Raw genomic sequence first — 6,073 nt, 5'->3', positions numbered from 1 at the left:
AAATTTGGTTGGCTAGGTTGGGCTGACCTATACAACGTGTGCCCAACGTTGGGCCAATGTTGATACAGTTGGCTATTTTTGGCTGACCCATACAACGTATGCCCAACGTACAATAACATATAATAATAATAATAATGATTAGTTTTATTTGTATAGCACCTTCCATACACAGAATGCAGCTCAAAGTGCTTTACATTTGGAACATTTAACACAATTATATAAATAATTAAATAAGAATAATAATAAAAATACAATTTCCTTCGTCCTTCAGCCATTCCTCTTCATTGCTGTGGCTGTTTATAATCCAATCAGCAACATATCAGAAACATGTATGACTTGTGATAGAGTAGCAACGGCTTTGCTAACAAATGCTTAGGCCTTGATGTGGACTCTAAGCATCAGCCTTAGTATGTTCTTAGTATTTGTTGTGATTACATGAATTTATATACAGACGTTTAAGGAACACAACGAACGGAAGATTCAGTTTGTCTGTTGTGTTGTATCTAAATGCAATTTAACAATAGACCATATCAAAATCTTAAAATTTGGGGTAAGGTTGGTAAAGCCTATTCAAGTTTAAGTTTGCATATGTAATGTTGGTCTATGGTCATGCTTAATGAACAACGTCAACACAAATACAATTGTTATACTATGTAAAGCAGGGGTCTCAAATGAGCTGGGGGCCACTTCTGCCATCGTCATCTGATTGGAGGCCATGTCAGTGTTAAAGAATAATACAAAAAAGAATGGCTATTTCTAATAGTACATAAAACTTTTTAAAAATCTTTTTTAGACACCTGTGCTAGCAACCTTAGCTTATAGATAAAATAATGATAAAATAAATATTCATACAAATGATAAAACAAACAAAAAGCATAAAACAGGTATGTGTGTGTTTCACACCAGATAAAAAATATTTTCCTCTCATAACTTATTTAAACAAACTTTTAGGTGGCAGGGTTAAGAAAACAACACCATTGGATTTTGACATCAAAATTTCAAAAGGCTTGAAAGTGGTCAGAGATAAAGTCCTACTGTAAATGTAAAAATCTTTGAGTATAAACAAAAGTTTATGAAGGAGGAAAATTTACCCATCTAATTTGCCACTGGATGGCAAGCACCTCAAATTATACACCTTTCAGTATACTGGATGTTGCACATATTTGAGCAGGTTTACTTTTCTTGTTTGTCATATTAGGAAACAGTAGGCCTAAGATGTAAACCAACAATAGTAAACTATTAGTATAACCACAAACCGCTATTATAGGCCTACAATAAAGTAGCCTGGTCAAATCAGTTCCTATCGTGGGTGACTTTGTCGTTCTTCAGAGCCTATTTTTACTACCCCTGCTGTCTGTATCACGTCCATTACGGACACTATCATCATGATTACCACTGCCAACTCCAGGTATATTGGGCAGAGGGTCGAAATAAGCATGGTAGCCTATGCCTGGACACCGTCGTATACACGCAAAGACGCACCTCCATCACTTACGCACCGTGACTACCACTGTCAATAGACGATCGATCATAAATCTCCAAAATGCAGATATTCTCCTTCAGAATCAGAATGAATAGGTGAATAACATAGCCTACCCAAGACTTTATCAAACGTGAACGTTTTTTCAACATTTGGTGTAGGCCTATTTCTGCTTCAATTTATGCAAAACTATGACCTGCATCGCTTCGGCGTCATTACAAACAAATGCACGTCTTGTCTTTCTCGCGTGTAATAAGTATTTCCTGAACACTTTGTACAGCGAATTTGGGCTTGAATAGGAGCTCTGGATGTCTAGCAGTGGATGAGAATGGGATTTGTCACTGTACTTGGATCTATCGTCTATTTTAATCAATGTTGTTGTTTGTCGCAATTAAAAAAAATACCCTCAAGGGCCGAATTACATTATTATTTTGACATTAAGTCGCGGGCCGGTAGTTTGAGACCCCTGACCCCCGTTAGCTATTTTACGTTAGGTAAACAATGGGCATTAGCTTCCGTAGGCATATCAGCTGTAACTGTAACGTTAAATGTTAGTTATTTGTTTGGCCGCATACTTACAGGGATACACACACTATGTCTGCAAACAACATTTATTCAGACAGAACACTTAAACGTCAGGCAAAGCGAAGGGCTTTCGATATCCTTAGTGAGGTTAACGTCAATGCTGAAGCTGAATCTGACGCAGCCGACGATTTAAATATACCGCTAAGGCTGGCAGAAAACGCCCCCTCTGATGATGTGTGGTCAGATGCTGCATCTGATTGGCCCATGTCCTATGAATCAGAGTCTGAAATTGAGTTTAATGTTGTTGACGATAACGTTATTGATGAATTTTGGTCATATGCTCTGACAGAAACTGACACAAGTGATGAAGAATCTGTTGAGTCTGCAGAGTGTCTTGGGGAGGAGCTCAGAGGTTGGGCAATAGACAGCCAAGTACCACAATGCCATCTAAATGGGCTCTTGGGCATCCTGAGAAAATATCATCCCTATCTCCCAAAGGATTCCCGCACTCTTTTAGGCACTCCAACTAATTATGAGGTCCAGCAGATTGCTGGTGGCACCATGCATTATTTTGGAGTTGAGAAGGGCATTAAGCATATATTACACCAGATAGACCCTCTCCCAAAGGCCATTAATTTACAAGTAAATATTGATGGACTACCTTTGTTCAAAAGCAGCAATCAGCAGTTCTGGCCCATTCTAGGCTTGGTAGAGGAAGACAAAACAAAGCAACCATTCTGTCATTGCATTATATCTTGGGTCTAAAAACCAGCTTAATGTCAATCTGTTCCTGGAAACATTTGTGAATGAATATGGAAAGCTTAAATTAGAGGGTGTGGATGTTATTGGCAAATGTGTAGATATTCAAATTTCTAATTTTGTTTGTGATGCAAGTGCACGGGCTTTCGTGAAAAACATTAAAGCCCACAATGCATACCATGGCTGTGAAAAATGCACACAGGAGGGAACGTGGGCCGAAAATCGCATGACTTTTCCTGAAGTCGATTCACCTTTACAGACAGATGCGTCTTTTATTAATAAAGACGATGGGTTTCACCATAAAGGGACCAGTGTGTTGACAGAGGTTGGAATTGGTATGGTCTCCCAATTTCCATTAGATTTTATGCACCTTGTTTGTCTTGGGGTTATAAGAAAGTTGATTGGGTTTTGGATGAGGGGACCGCTTCCTACTCGTTTAGGTGCTCATCAGATAGGCCTAATTTCTGCAGCTCTTGTGTCCTTTGCAATGACACTCCCCAGAGAGTTTTGCACGGAAAGGGCTTATCACTTGTTTAGGTAGATAGGTGGAAAGCGACAGAGTTCAGAACTTTTCTCCTGTACACTGGTCCAGTGGCACTGAAAGACCATCTGCCGAATGTTCAATACCACAATTTTATGCTTCTGCATGTAGCCATTAGAATTTTATACTGCCCCTCACTGTGCCTCCAGTACTGTGATTTTGCTGAAAAGTTGCTGATCACATTTGTTGAGCATTTTCAATCTGTTTATGGTAATTACGTTGTGTATAACGTACACGGGCTGACACATCTTGCCAATGATGCAAGGCAGTTTGGTGCTCTGCATAATTTCTCAGCTTTCCCATCTACACAATTAAAAAAATTATTAGGACCCCTACCCAGCCCCTTCAACAGATCATCAGGAGATTGTCAGAAAAAGCAAGTGCCAGAGCGAAAAAAAGGGTTTTCAAGGATGGTTTTTACCAGGAACATAAGAATGGGCCTCTTCCATACAATGTGACGCAATTTACACAATATAAGCAATATATTAATGGTGGAACTTTGATTAATTTATCAGAGGGAGACAACTACATTCTGTTCAATGGAGACATTCATATAGTTAAAAATATTTTAAAAGACAAGGAAGCATCACATTTAGTCTGTCTTAAATTCCAAAACAAATCATCTTTTTTTACCTACCCCATTGATTCATCAAGTCTTAATATATCCTTTGTGAAACAACCCGGGCAGTCATTGACTATTGTCCCTCTTCAGACTGTTACAAAAGTCATTCTTTTACAATATAAGGATGGGTTTGTGGCATATCCTTTACTGCATACTGCTTAATTGAGCTTCAATTAGTGTATATAGTTTGTAACACTAGCTATGTTTGTTTGTTTGTTTGTTTGTTTTATACTGTAGATGTATTCAATTGTTGTTTTCACGGAAAGAAATGAGACAGAGGTTATACCAAGTGACTGGCTGAGCATCGATAAAAAATTTTCCTTTTGGCCCCCATATAATACTACTAAATGTAGAAAAGCGGTTGAAAAAAATGAAACCCCTGATGAAGAATGGGAAGAATATATAAACTGAATGGGTGGCTGAGTATGGTAAGTTATTGAGGAAGTTCCACAATGTTAAGAAATATAGAGAAATAACTATTCAAATCTATTGCTCAAAATTAAACATGCTCCTTGTGAGTTATGCCTATAAGCAGTTATTTTCAAATGTTCAGATAATAGGCTTAACAATGTTGTTTGTTTCTATATTTAGATTCCTATGAAAAGCCCAAGGAAGGCTCTCGTGAAGTTCTGCAAAGGCAATGGTTTGGAGTCGACAGACGAGGGACAGTGTGAGGGAAAAGAGTGTATGTTTCCTCTGTTCTCTGTTCTTCTTTTATAGCCTGACTGTGCTTATTTGCTACTAGTGTTCACTGCACCTTTAAAAATTTGATTACACTTAATGTGTCCAACAGACCATCATCGAAATATGTTGGATTTAGGTCTACATCAGCCCCTCCATCTGCAGCCTCAGGAAGACCTCCAGTTCAGGCCTCAACAAGTAGGCTCCACACAGGTAAACAGCACAGATGAAAACATGACATGTAAAGAAAACATACAGTGGTCAAGACTTTGGAATATTGTGTACTGATTCTGTTTCTCACTGTTCCATATGCAGAGACAATGGAAAGACCAAAAAAGAAATTCTGCAATAATGGAGCCAAAAGCCAGACCTTGCCAGCCATACCACCATTTCCATTTCCACCATCAACACCAGAGACAGTCCCAGATCTAAGACAAGATGGTACATAGAACTATTCCAAATATTTTATAATAGTTTACTTGGAGCTTTTATTAATTACCTTTTTAGTCTATAAAAGGGATTAGAAACTCTTCAACAACTTCTTAACAATTAGCCTTAATATCCAATGTGCTTTGATTTACAACCACAATTAAGATCATAAAAAAAAAGAACTTGGGACATCATGTAAAATGCTAAATAAAAACAGAATGTAATAATTTTCAAATTGAGTATGCAAAACAGTAGACACATGTTATATAAAGTTATATACTTTGTCTGTTTCAGAAAGAGAACTCCGACTCTTTCAGATGCTAGAGGAGATAAAAGGCCAAGTCAGACAAAATTCTTCAGAATTCCGCTACAGAATATTAATGATATAAAAAAAATGGAGGACCGGCTTTCTGACAAGGAAACACGGCGCTCTCTGGTAAGTTCTGTTTATGTTGTGTATGTAAACCTATACTCTAGTTATTAGTAGTTCTCATAATCAATAAATACCATAAATAAGCCATTGAATAAATACATGAATAAATAGGAATACATACATAAATACAATAAATAGTTTTTAAATAGTGTTGTTAAAAGGATTGTAATGCGGAGTGGTTCATCCGTTTCTTGGATACCGATAGTTTGATCTTCCTCCTTCGCTCTCATTTCAATTCTTTCAGTAAACTCAACTGTCTGAGTTATCCTAAATACTTCTTGAAATCACCTCTTGAACTCAACTCTACTACAGAATCACTAATGCCTTGTCCTAGTAGTGAAGCTTTGGAGGCACCAATTGTGAGCTTTCTTGCTATGCCACTTTTCTTCTGTTATGGGACTGTGTGGTAGCCCATAGCACTGTGTAGTGCTTGTAGTTATGTTCCACCTTTTGACAAGCTTAATCATGTATGCACAACCATTTCATTTTATAGGTAAAACATCTCATGAGTTTGGGTGGGACAACAACAAAAGATATGATCTACAGGATCATGCGTGAAACAATCAGCAATGATTTAGCGAAAAAGTTTAACTGGATGGGCAG

General features: G+C 37.7%; 1 long non-coding RNA gene across 2 annotated transcripts; it reads left to right on the top strand.

The window, feature by feature from the left end:
* The first annotated feature begins 4,602 nt into the window (after positions 1 to 4,602).
* Positions 4,603 to 5,393, top strand: LOC125308172. 2 transcript variants are annotated; one of them, XR_007195855.1, is made up of 4 exons: positions 4,603 to 4,612; positions 4,721 to 4,821; positions 4,924 to 5,049; positions 5,332 to 5,393. It is a non-coding gene; the product is annotated as an uncharacterized LOC125308172 (long non-coding RNA). The 2 variants fall into 2 exon arrangements; XR_007195854.1 differs by lacking the exon at positions 4,603 to 4,612 and having other exon boundaries at positions 4,621 to 4,821.
* Positions 5,394 to 6,073: the final 680 nt, after the last annotated feature.

The sequence above is a fragment of the Alosa alosa genome, chromosome 15 (assembly GCF_017589495.1).
Source record: "Alosa alosa isolate M-15738 ecotype Scorff River chromosome 15, AALO_Geno_1.1, whole genome shotgun sequence".
In the NCBI taxonomy this organism is placed as follows: domain Eukaryota; kingdom Metazoa; phylum Chordata; class Actinopteri; order Clupeiformes; family Clupeidae; genus Alosa; species Alosa alosa.
This window is presented reverse-complemented; position numbering and strand designations above follow the sequence as displayed.